General features: G+C 39.5%; 1 protein-coding gene across 1 annotated transcript in view; it reads right to left on the bottom strand.

Annotated features, from left to right (window-relative positions):
* Nucleotides 1-13377, bottom strand: part of SGCD (sarcoglycan delta) — a 1194387-nt gene that overhangs the window by 1067531 nt on the left and 113479 nt on the right. Inside the window, exon 2 of the mRNA XM_025388744.1 lies at nucleotides 9784-9864. The gene's annotated coding sequence lies outside the window, so the exon portion shown is untranslated. The remainder of the gene's footprint in view (nucleotides 1-9783; nucleotides 9865-13377) is intronic.

Genomic DNA, 13377 nt, shown 5'->3' with positions numbered 1-13377 from the left:
TGAAAATTAATTCAAGATGGATTAGAGACTTAAATGTTAGACCTAATACCATAAAAACCCTAGAAGAAAACCTAGGTAATACCATTCAGGACATAGGCATGGGTAAGGACTTCATGTCTAAAACACCAAAAGCAACGGCAACAAAAGCCAAATTTGACAAATGGGATCTAATTAAACTAAAGAGCTTCTGCACAGCAAAAGAAACTACCATCAGAGTGAACAGGCAACCTACAGAATGGGAGAAAATTTTTGCAATCTACTCATCTGACAAAGGGATAATATCCAGAACCTACAAAGAACTCAAACAAATTTATGAGAAAAAAACAAACAACCCCATCAAAAAGTGGGCAAGGGATATGCACAGACATTTCTCAAAAGAAGACATGCATACAGCCAACAGACACATGAAAAACTGCTCATCATCACTGGCCATCAGAGAAATGCAAATCAAAACCACAATGAGATACCATCTCACAGCAGTTAGAATGGCGATCATTAAAAAGTCAGGAAACCAGGAAACAACAGGTGCTGGAGAGGATGTGGAAAAATAGGAACACTTTTACACTGTTGGTGGGATTGTAAACTAGTTCAACCATTATGGAAAACAGTATGGGGATTCTTCAAGGATCTAGAACTAGAAGTACCATATGACCCAGCCATCCCATTACTGGGTATATGCCCAAAGGATTATAAATCATGCTTCTATAAAGACACATGCACATATATGTTCATTGCAGCACTATTCACAATAGCAAAGACTTGGAATCAACCCAAATGTCCATCAGTGACAGACTGGATTAAGAAAATATGGCACATATACACCATGGAATACTATGCAGCCATAAAAAAGGATGAGTTTGTGTCCTTTGTAGGGACGTGGATGCAGCTGGAGACCATCATTCTCAGCAAACTATCGCAAGAACAGAAAACCAAACACCGCATGTTCTCACTCATAGGTGGGAACTGAACAATGAGATCACTTGGACTCGGGAAGGGGAACATCACACACTGGGGCCTATTATGGGGAAGGTGGAGCAGGGAGGGATTGCATTGAGAGTTATACCTGATGTAAATGACGAGTTGATGGGTGCTGACGAGTTGATGGGTGCAGCACACCAACATGGCACAAGTATGCATATGTAACAAACCTGCACGTTGTGCACATGTACCCTAGAACTTAAAGTATAATAATAAAAATATATATTTATAAAAAGAATTATGTGTTTTGTATATATATGTGTGTACATATACACATACACATAAAACTATGTAATATGTATATACACACACACATACACACACATAAAATTATGTACTTTATGTACACTTTGTTGTATGTGAATTATGTCTCATTAAAGCCTTTTAAAAAACTACTATCCTAAAAGAAGATATCAAATGGTTAATATTTCCAATTCATATCTTAGTACCAAGTGTAAACATTAAACCCACACATAGTCTTTCTTTTCTGTAGTATCCATGCAGCCATGTGAAACAGTTGTGGCTAACGTGATGTTTGCTTTCCTAATAAAAATGAAATATATCATAACAGACTAGCCCTTCACTCTGCTCCTTTCTTTCACTCTGAAATTAAACATGATATATGGGAGTATAGCAGCCAGGTACTCACAAATAAAAGTTAAAAAACATTTTTAGAAATTTTTTTGTTTTTTGTTTTAAGACAGAGTCTCGCTCTGTCTCCCAGGCTGGAGTGCAGTGGCCAGATCTCAGCTCACTGCAAGCTCCGCCTCCCGGGTTTACGCCATTCTCCTGCCTCAGCCTCCCGAGTAGCTGGGACTACAGGCGCCCGCCACCTCGCCCAGCTAGTTTTTTGTATTTTTTTTAGTAGAGACGGGGTTTCACTGTGTTAGCCAGGATGGTCTCGATCTCCTGACCTCGTGATCCGCCCGCCTCGGCCTCCCAAAGTGCTGGGATTACAGGCTTGAGCCACCGCGCCCGGCCCAGTTTTAGAAAGTTTTATTCAGAGAATAACTTTTTAAAAATTGAAGAGTCACTGGCCCTAACAAGCAAACCAATGCCAGACACTGCCTACCACCGTAGATGATGTTTCTAACATGACCAAAATAAAGCTCAATTGCTTATATAGGTTTGTCAGGCTTTCTTTTATTTGCAGCTAAATGAATTCTTGCACACACTTCCCATATTTCTAAAGAGAACATAACTCTGTTCTAACCTTCTTGACTTACTATTGCATTCATAACCTCCTCCCCATCTCTAGTAGAATGTTACTTCCCTGATTTTGAACTTTCCTTGCCCTTTTCTCAAAAAGTCTTAAACGTCAAAGTCTTTTCTGGAAAATGTTGGTATTCTTTCACCAAACCATAAAAGTGTAAAAGTAACTTACTAGCTAATAACTACATTAAAATATGCTTAACAACATTACCCACCAGGGAAATACAAAGGAGACCACAGTGGGATACCACCTCACATCCTCTAACGATGGCTATAATCGAAGATAGGTAGATTCTTTTTGATGTAGAAAATGTGACCCTCGGCCAAGCGTGGTGGCTCACGCCTGTAATCCCAGCATTTTGCGAGGCCGGGGTGAGCAGATCACCTGAGATCAGAAGTTTGAGACCAGCCTGGGTAACATGGTGAAACCTCCTCTCTACTAAAAATACAAAAATTAGCTGGGCATGGTGGCACACACCTGTAGTCCCAGCTACTCGGGAGGCTGAGGTAAGAGAATCATTTGAACCCAGAAGGCGGAGGTTGCAGTGAGCTGAGATCGTGTCACTGAGCTCCAGCCTGGGCGACTGAGCAAGACTCTGTTTAAAAAAAAAAAAAAAGAAAATGGGACCCTCATACACTGCTTGTGGGAATGCGAAGTGGTGCAGGTCCTTTGGCAGACAGTCTGACAGCCCCTTAAAATGTCAAATAGGGTTTCCATATGACCCAGCAATTGTATTCCTACACAGACACTCAAGTGAAAATATATGCCCACACGAAAATTTGTACACAAATATTCATGCCAGCATTACTCATAAAAGCCCCAAATAAAAACAACCCAAATGTCAATCAGCTGATGAATGGATAAATAAATGCAGTATATTTATATAATGGAATATTATTAAGCTGTGAAAAAGAATTAAGTACTGATACCTGTTAAAACATATGAACCATGACATTATGCTAACTGAAAGAAGCCAGTTCCAAAAGACACCATAATGTATTATCCAACTTGTGTGAAATTTTACAACAGGCACATTTGTAGAGACATACATTAGAATTGATTGCCAGGAGCTGGAAGGAGGAGGAAAACGGGGAGTGATTGCCAATGATTATGATTTTTCTTTTAGGGGTAATAAAAGTGTTCTCAAATTGATTGTGGTGATGATGGTATGACTGTCAATATGCTAAAAGCCATTAAACAGTGTAATTTTTATTATGAAAAACAGCTTTATTTGTATAAATTTAAGGGGTACAAATTACAGAGACATATAGTGGTGACATGGACATATTACATAGTGGCAAAGTCTTGGCTTTTAGTGTAACCATTATCTAAATAGTATACACTGTGCCCATTAAGTTATCATTCCTCATCTCTCTCCTGCCCTTCAAAGTCACCAATAACTATTTTTCCACACTCTATGTTCAAGTGTACACATTATTTAGCTTTAACTTATAATTGTGGGAACATGCAGTATTTGACTTTCTGCTTGAGTTGTTTCACTTAAGATAATGCCCTCCATTTCCATCCATGTACACTTTAAAAATGAGTGAATTGTATTGTATACGAATTATATCTCAATAAACATTATATTTTTTAAAAGTAATTCAACATTCTTAGCAGAAAGGGTTTGGTTTATTTCCCTTACCAGGACCTACATCACTAAGCAGGTTTGCATGTTTTCAATCATCTTCCTGTGGTAAGTTTTGCAAAAGAACCACTACCAGGAAATGTTCAAAAAGCAGAGCTCAGAATCAAGTGCAGATTTCTGCATGGCTTGGTGAGCCATGGCAGAAAACCACTTACCACTTACTATTTTGGTTTGATGATATGTAAATCATGGCCATGTCATAGGGATAAAGATAAATAAAATTATCCCATATTTGTATCATGCTTGTAACACAGACTTTGGAGCAAATGATCTCAAAGGTCTTTTTCAGCTCTAAAATTTTATTAGTATATGTAGCCATTTCCTCTCACAGCAACCCCAAGGAGAAAGCAGGCTTATATTATTATGTGATTATTGTCATTTAACAGATGATGAATCTACTGAAAAATTTAGACATTATGTTTAGTCAATAAATATAAGGAAATCATGCATTTATACTGGAAGTTAATTTCTGGACAATCCTATGGTTAAAGTATATAATGTAGAAGCTAGTGAAAGGGTCAAGATACACACACACTCACACACGCACACATACACATATATACACACATAGACATACATATACACATACACATACGCATATATACACACACATACACACACATATACACAGGCACACATATATACACATATATACACATACATACCTGTGCATATATATGACTATGCACATATGTAGATATACATATATATTCTGGATAGAAATAAAAATTTGTTTAGCTAACTATCTAGAATGTTTTCTTAAGAATTGATTTTGAAAAACAGAAAATCACTCCTGTGCAGATTATTTTTAACAAGCATTAGAAGCCAAACATAAATTCACAATTTTCTTTTAAGTATCTCTTCATTTACAAGCCCATGCTTTACATTCATTGAGATTCCCCAAACCACAGCTCAGTCAGCTCACTGTTCTCTGTTTCTTTTTCCTAATAATTTCATCATGTCACAAAATAAGGTAGTCTTAACTCATCTTCTTCTATTGTCTGTTTGTCTCTTTCTTTCCTCTGCTATTATAAATTCCTAACACCTTAGGTCTGACCTGCCTTTATAGATTCTCAATTGCCCCTCTCTGAAATAATATAAAGCCCATTTCAGATCATCTGGCAAGAGGCAGTGCTTTATAAAACTCCAGTATACGGTAGAGAAAATACATCCCTTTTAAAGTTTAAAGATTTTTCCACCTCTAAAAAACATACTCAGAGGAAAAAAAAAAAAAAAAAAAAAGAAGCTCCTTTTAAAATGCTTGCCTTGTAGCTTCATTAATATTTACAGCTTCTCTTACACTGCTGGTGACTTCCTGGATATCTAAGCATGCTTCTACTGTAAGGGACACTTTTTCCCTAGTTTTCTCATGGACCTTTCAAATGGTAGATCAATATTCGCTTGTTGGGTTTCGGCCCTTGAAGAAACCTAATTGGCTTTGATTCTTCTTTCCTAACTATTTTGTTTTACGGTGGCCTTCCTTTGAATTCTGCTTGCTGGGGGATCAGTCTGTGTTTCCTCACCACCCTTTTCTCTCCTGTTCCTTGTGATCATGTGTTCTTTGTGCTGATGGAACGCTGGTGGCACGATTGTGAAATCAGCTTTTCCCAGGCTGCTGTTTGCCCATTGGGTGTCTTTGTGCAAATTAGAAAATAGTGCCCTTCCCCCAAAGCAGATGCAGCTCTGTAGGTGCCCCGATTAGTGAGCAGAGTAAGAGAGGATTCCACACCCCTCACTCCATCAAGCAGGTGCACCTGGGCAGAGCAATTCATAACCTCCAGAGAGCCACTGGGAGTAACCACCATCCAGATCGCTCTTCTATTTAGCTATCCTTCACAAGCCATTTATAGCATCTTGCTCCATTCAACCAAGCTACCCTGATCCTGGATAGCATCTCCAACCTAACCCCTGTCCTCAGGGTACTTCTCTCGGTGTGTTCTCTGAATGGAGCTTTATTTCAGCAAGCAAACAGCAGTGCCTCTTGACTGAGCCTGAATCAGTAACAGCTCTGGGTATACAAGGTGGTGGTTCAGTACCTATTTTCTCAGAATCTCTGAGCCTCAGGTTTCTTATCTGTAAAACTAGTGTAAAGACAACCATCTCAGTGCTGTAGGGAAGAAAAAAGTGAGAAGCTGTACATAAAGAATTTAGCCCAGTGCCTGGAGCATAAAGAGCTCTCAGAAATGGCAGTTGCTATCAGTGTTGTGCATGTTATTTTTAAGAACACTTACTGATGGATAAACTGCCAAAGATCAGCAAGATATTTCCACCACTGAATTTGTTGCCATGATAAGGCATTTTGCCTCATTAGCATGATATCTTACAAAGCTGAAATTCTTGTAGCCCAAAGAGCAACTGTAAATGAATACAGAAGATTCCAACTCAACAGACCTGTAAACTTGAAATTCAAGCTTCTTTCCAGAGAAATCTGACATTCATAACATAGAAGGCTCAGAAAGGATATTAACCTTAATTCTCTAACACGCAAATTCTAGGTAAGAATTTTTTTTTTTTTCTTAGACGTAGTCTTGCTCTGTCACCAGGCTGGAGTGCAGTGGTACAATCTCGGCTCCCTGCAACCTCCACCTCCAGCGTTCAAGCGATTCTCCTGCCTCAGCCTCCCGAGTAGGTGGGATTACAGGTGCATGACACCACGCTCGGTTAATTTTTGTATTTTGTGTTTTTAGTTTCACCATGTTGGTCAGGCTGGTCTCAAACTCCTGACCTCGTGATTCACTCGCCTCGGCCTTCCAAAGTGCTGGGATTACAGACATGAGCCACTGCGCCTGGCCATTTCTTAAAATTTTTAATGAATCATTTGTTGAACAACTACTTTGTGCTGGACATTGTTCTAGTAGCTCCTATATACATTGTCTCATTTAAATCTCCCCAAAACCTTGAACACTGAGCATCATTATCTACATTGTAGAGGTAATAAAACTGAGACTTAGAGGGGCTTGCCTTGACCAAGGTCATCAAGCTAATGAGTCTCATTAGAATTCAGGTTTTATGACTCTTAAATAATTTTTTACTATTACACCACTCCAATTTCCATTTCCATGAAATCCTGATTATCCAGGCAATACAGGGTGCTGAGAGAGGAGTCCCCAGGGGAAGAGAGGGTTGGCATTAACATTTCTGAGTGGAGAAGCAGGTTGCTAATGGAAATATTGGCTAAATAAGGCATGCTGGAATGGTGGTAACTGGCTTGGACACCTACTAAATGAGGCTCAGGATTCTGCTGGGGAGGGAGGGTCCACCCTAGAATGCTTGAAACTATAGAAGATGCCCTTGGGGCACTGTAGCCTTGATCAGGTACCTGAAGGGGCAATAACAACATTGTGCCTTTGTCCAGGGTAATGACAAGGCTCTGATGAAGCTGCAAGTTTTTGGAAATCTGCCCAGACTAGCTTCTGTGAAGGCGATAATCCAGTTTGTTTTGAAAAAGATGCCATAGACCTTTACACAACATTTTTTTAACACACAAAGTTTTGCTATAGATTTGTTTTCTGATTATAAAAACATTTCAACTAACAACAAATGCTGGATCCCAACATTTTCCCAGGCTATGTTATACACCTAAATCTTGCCCACACCAGACCAGTCATGTTTTCAATTTTAATGGCAGTCTACTAACAGACCAGGAAAAGTATTTCGCAGCTATGTCACTTAATTCCCTTGGTACAGTATCTGACATTATATGGTACTCAGTGAAGTATTTAATAAAAAATTTAGCACAAACAGGAGGATAGGCAAGCTACTCAATAGTTGGCAAAAGAAATGTACACAGTGTACATTACTATTTCCTTATAAAAGCATAGCATCCTTAACTTTCATCTACAATTCCGGGAAAGAATTCTATTCAAAGTCACTTGGCTGTTGGCTGTCTCTTTATTTTAACAGCAATGTTATTGGACTTTTAAAAGTATGTTTCTGGCATTAAAATATTATTTAATGTCAGGGCAGGATTTCAAAGACTTCAATAGGCTATAGAGTTTTCCATGAGTGTGTGTGTGTGTGTGTTGGAGCGAAGACAACACTTGAATTGCAAGGCATTGTGTCCTGAGCACTGTTTCACATTGATTTCACACATTATTTTATTTAATCTTCACAACCTCTCTGACTGTAGATATTCTTATTCTCCTTGTATGGATGGAAACTAAAGCCATTGCAGGCATTGCTCACCCAGGAAAGGGTAACTCATTAATTTCCTCTTCTCTCTTAAGTAACTGCACCATCAGGTGCACAAAGTTGTTGGTGCTGGGAAAGGCAGACAGCCCTCCACCTTTCTCAGTGGCTGTCGTGAATCCATTATCAAGTCCTGTTGCTTCAATCAAATGTTTGCTGCCCCTTGAACACAACCGCCTGGCTCACATTATTTCTTGCCTTGGCAAACAGTCCCATTCTAACTGGATTTTCTACCTCTTGAGCTTCTCCTCTCCAACTCATCCTCCACGCTTCTCTGAATTATCTTTTTATGTCACAAATCTAACGATGTATTTCTTCTGTGTTTAAGCCTTGGATGGTTGCCTGTGAGCAGAATAATGACCCAACTCTTGTGAGCTTAACCTCCAGCCTTCACTGGCAACCCTCCTGTCACCAACCATTCGTTAAACGTGTTCACTTCAAGATGGGAATTTTCCGTCATAACTTATTTACCTATCCAATGCTCAATTCATCACATTTCTGTCCTCCTTTCAGTCTCCACTCCACAACACAGTACCTGCCACACCAATGATGCTCAAAAAGTAGCAATTCCTCCTCTTTTTACCTTCCCTGTTTCAGTCCCAGGACTTTTTGATCCCTAGCACTGGCCTATAGTCAAGTGAACAATGACAAGTGTTCACTTACCTGGCTCCCTAGGTAGACAGAAATCCCTATCCAGGCTTTTCTTACCATCTTTCCATTCGTCTTATTTCCTGGCATAAAGTCTGGTACATCACAAATCTCTAATAAAGTTTCTGAATTAAATAAGGACTTCGGCAGAGAGGTTGCAAATCTTGAAGATTTTCAGACCTTGAATTTATTGGGTCACATTCTGGTAGTACTTGTGGAAAACTGCAGTTTTGGTAGTGGTCTTTAACAATGTATCATCTCTTCAACACAGGACGACCCATTACATTAAAATCCTTTTGTTCCAAAAATGTTATTATTCTGTAAACTGGGGCCCCAAATATCAAGGGAGTTATATCACCTCGATTAGCATGAACAGCCTCTAATACTATATAGTGAGATTTTCACAACAAATGCCTCTGTTGGGTCCTCTGACTCTAAACCTTCCCCTTCCATTCCAAGTCTCTCTACAGAAAAGTTGCAAACAAAACTAAATCAACCATATGACACACTAATCACCCCCACCTTTATTCCCTGCTGAGAATATTTATCTATTTTTCAACCCTGCAAAGATTTTCATCCTGAGTAATTTGCTTTGAAAGTAGCAATTGTGAACATGGACTCTATTCATTCCGTTGATAGTGATAAGCTGAAATAACGATCACATGTTGTGACCCATGAGTCAAACCCACAGAGATGGAACAAAGGTCACCTGCAAAAAGACGTTAACCTGAGAGCATTTCAATAGGATGTTTTCACATGTCTACACAGAAATCACTTTTGGTTTTGGTTTTTGACATGGGAGCAGGTTTCTTAGTTTTGAGAATGGGGGGCGGGGGCAGATGGGAGAGGAGTCTAAAAAGTTGGTATTCAGGAAAAATAATTCATTTTAGGAATGGGGCAGAGAATGTAATCATCAGAATATGAAAATATTTGATTCTTCTATTTTTCTGCCGATCACTAGACACTTTGAGGCTCCTTCTGGTAAACAAAGAAAAAAACAAGAAATAAAAGAAAATGTAAGCCCTGTTTATTAACTAGCAGATCCCTTAAAAGTATATGATAAAAGTGAGGCAAAAGTAAATAATGTAAGTAAGATTTGGAGAGTTACCCGCTAATTCATCAATGCTCAAGAAGAAATTGGGGGACCACCCACTGATACTGTGACCCTCCCAACTTCAATAGATATCACCTATGAACAAACTCACATAGTACTTAATATGTACCAGGCACTGTTCTAAGCATTTTACATGTATTAACTCGCTTAATCTTCATTATTACTCATATTTTACAGATGAGGAAATTGAGACACAGAAAAATTAGTGACTTGTCCAAGATCACACAGCAGCAATTAGGGGTTCAAATCCAGGCTCTCTGGCTCCAGAATCTGTGCTCTCACCAATATATCACACTGCCTGAGTTCATATTTTGTGCTCAGCTTTGTGTTATGTAGTTTATAGCCACTATGGTACTTAATCTTTTCACTCATCGTGCAAGACATTTTTGTTTGTCTATTTGTTTGTTTGTTTGTTTTGAGATGGAGTCTCGCTCTGCCTCGCCCAGGAGTGCAGTGGTGCAACCTTGATCTCGGCTTGAACCTCCACCTCCCAGGTTCAAGCGATTCTCCTGCCTCAGCCTCCCAAGTGGCTGGGACTACAGGCGTGCACCACTATGCCCAGCTAATTTTTGTATTTTTAGTAGACATGGGGTTTCACCATGTTGGCCAGGCTGGTCTCAATCTCTTTACCTAGTGATCCGCCCACCTTGGCCTCCCAAAGTGCTGGGATTATAGGCATGAGCCACTGGGCCTGGCCCGCAGGACAGTTTCATATCTCTTTTGTACAGATGAGAATACTGAGGCTAGGTAAAGTAAAAAACAAACAAACAAACAAAAAATCTGCCAAAGGAAGACAGCTTAATAATGTGTCGTGTACATGACAGACCTGGTGCTCAGAATGGTTTATCTGACCACAACGCCCAGACTCTAAACAACTACACTGTGCTATAACCTTGAGTGAGGGAGTCAGTATCCACATCTATAAAATAGGTATAATGACAATGTTCCTAACTCACAGGGCCACTATAATGACAGAAAAAGATGAAAATCATTTTACAGGTTGCAAAGAAAAAAATCATTTATACAATTCTGAGGAGAAAGTACAGTTAGCATAAAGAGTAAGTTAGCATCAAATGGCTGAGTTGAAGTATATTCATTAATTCATACAACAAATATTTTTGAACCCTTGCTATATATCAGGCAATTGGCTAGGTTCTCGGCACCCAATAGTGCCCGGAAACAACCAGCAGGGCTCCTGCTGTTTCAAGTAGGGTTCCTTCTAGTATATAAAGAAAAGACAAGAAAGAGAGATGAAATTCATGTCTATTAAATGGCTAATCCCTTAAAAGTATGTGATGGAATAATTCATCGTAATATAGTCACATAACCTAATTATTGACATCTGAAGCCTCCTCCAACCCTGAGATTTTCAAGCTTAGTTTTTAGCCTCATGACAAGAGATAATGCTAATCTTTATTTAATTCACTGAGACCGCTAGCCTAGAATTCCCAGCCACTTTTCTACTGATTTTAGCAAATTCTAAATAATGGTCTCTATAATGATTACTCTTCACATTTCTTGCTATTTCACGGAAGGGCCACTACTTAAAGCTGAAATTGCTTCCTCTGTCTGCACTCTGAATCCTATTTTCCCTGACCTGCTTCTCCCATATTCACCGCTCATCAAACCAACATGAAAATTCATTTCTTTTTTGTCACCTGACATCATTCCTATCCATTTCGACTAACTTAAGCCTCTTTTCAACTAAAATTTAAATCACTTCAGTTATTAACCCATATCTACTTTAAGCCATTTTAGTTTTTTCCTTTTACTCACAAATCTCTCCCATATACAGACTGGTTTTGCTAGATCCCTTCATTTCCTTAGGCACAGTCATCATTTCTTGCCAACTGCTTCTATCATCAATTTCCTGAGACCTCACATGAGGCTACCAGTTTATTTGGTCCTACTAAAATGGTCTTCCTAGCCAGGCGCAGTGGTTCATACCTATAACCCTAACACTTTCAGAGTCTGAGGCAAGAGGACTGCTTGAAGCCAGAAGTTCTAGACCAGTCTGGCACCCTGGTCAACATAGTGAGATTTTATCTTAAAAAAAAAAAAAAAGTCTGGATGCAGTATCTCATGCCTGTAATCCCAGCATTTTTGGGAGGCTGAAGTGGGTGAATCACTTGAGGCCAGGAGCTTGAGACCAGCTTGGCCAACATGGCAAAACCCTGTCTCCAGTAACAATACAAAAATTAGCCAAGCATAATGGCACACGCCTGTAATCCCAGCTACTTGGGAAGCCAAGGCGTAAGAATTGCTTGAGCGTGGGAAGCAGCAGTTTGCAGTGAGTCAAGATCGCACCACTGCATTCCAGCCTGGACGACAGAGCAAGACTCCATCTCAAAAAAAAAAAAAAAAAAAAAAAGACAAACAAAAAAAAGATCTTCCTCAGTTCTCATACTCTGCAACTTAACTTGTGAATTTTACACAGCCCTTTGTGAACATTTCCACTCCTTCGTTTCCCTAAGGCTGCATTAAGATGGAGAAGTGCTGGAGTCAGAGAGATTGGGGATCCAGGACTGACTCAGCCACTTCCTAACTGTATGACCTTATATCAATTACTTAATGTTTCTAAGTCATGTTTTCTTCATCTGAAAAACAGAAACCTGTTCTCACTCATAAAATTGTTCTGAGAATTCAAAATCTATTGTATGTCAAGCCTGGAGAATAAGATCTCACTAAGCGTTACCCATTATCATTATTCCTATTACTATGGCTCTGTAATGACTACAGCTACAACTGCTGCTGCTGCTAGTACTACAAAGGGGCATCTTCTGCCTCTTAAATCATTCCCCTTTCTCCTACACTGGTTCTTCTACACTGGTTCTCCTACACTGGTTCATTCCATCCTAACAGCAGGGATCCTCCATGATAAGCCCTCAGTCACCCACTCTCAGGGAATACATCTTTGCATCTACTATAAACTTCATTCAGTGCCACATGTGAATTGCTTTTAGAACACCTTCACTTCAGTTGGCTAGGTTGACATCACCACCAGTTCACCAATGTCAACAGCATAGTCTCCTCCAGACATCATCAGTCTCTGCAACATACCATATCTCCCTTGGAGCCTCACACATGAAAGCTGGGAGTCCTTCAGGATCATTTTCTTTTGCATTTCCCCATCACCAATTACCACACTTTTGGTGCTTTATCTTTGCCGTATTTTTCTGATTCCTCTCTCCTTTCACTCTGGCTTAAGCCATTACTGCTTGCTGAATGATCAAGATTTTCTTGGGCCGTGTTCTCTTTCTTTTGGTGATACATTCACTACCAATGTCAGTTTAATGTAACTTTTATCATTTTGTGATCTGTTTAAAAATCTAAAACTATTTGCTTTTGAATCAAGGCCAGACTCGTCACTTTGACATCAACTCACCCACCTTTCCTCTCCATCATTTTCTCTAGAAATGGCCAAATGGAGACTCCAGTCTGAGTCTTTATTTATTTGCCCCATAAATCATGGTCATTTCAGTCCTCACGGTTGAGCTTATTTTATTCTTCTCACCCAGATCCTTCTGTCCTTTTGAATAATCAAGTTTACACTTTCTCCAAAGTTCTCCATGAAGTCTACCATTGTGT

Source organism: Theropithecus gelada, chromosome 6, assembly GCF_003255815.1.
Source record: "Theropithecus gelada isolate Dixy chromosome 6, Tgel_1.0, whole genome shotgun sequence".
NCBI classification, from domain to species: domain Eukaryota; kingdom Metazoa; phylum Chordata; class Mammalia; order Primates; family Cercopithecidae; genus Theropithecus; species Theropithecus gelada.
This window is presented reverse-complemented; position numbering and strand designations above follow the sequence as displayed.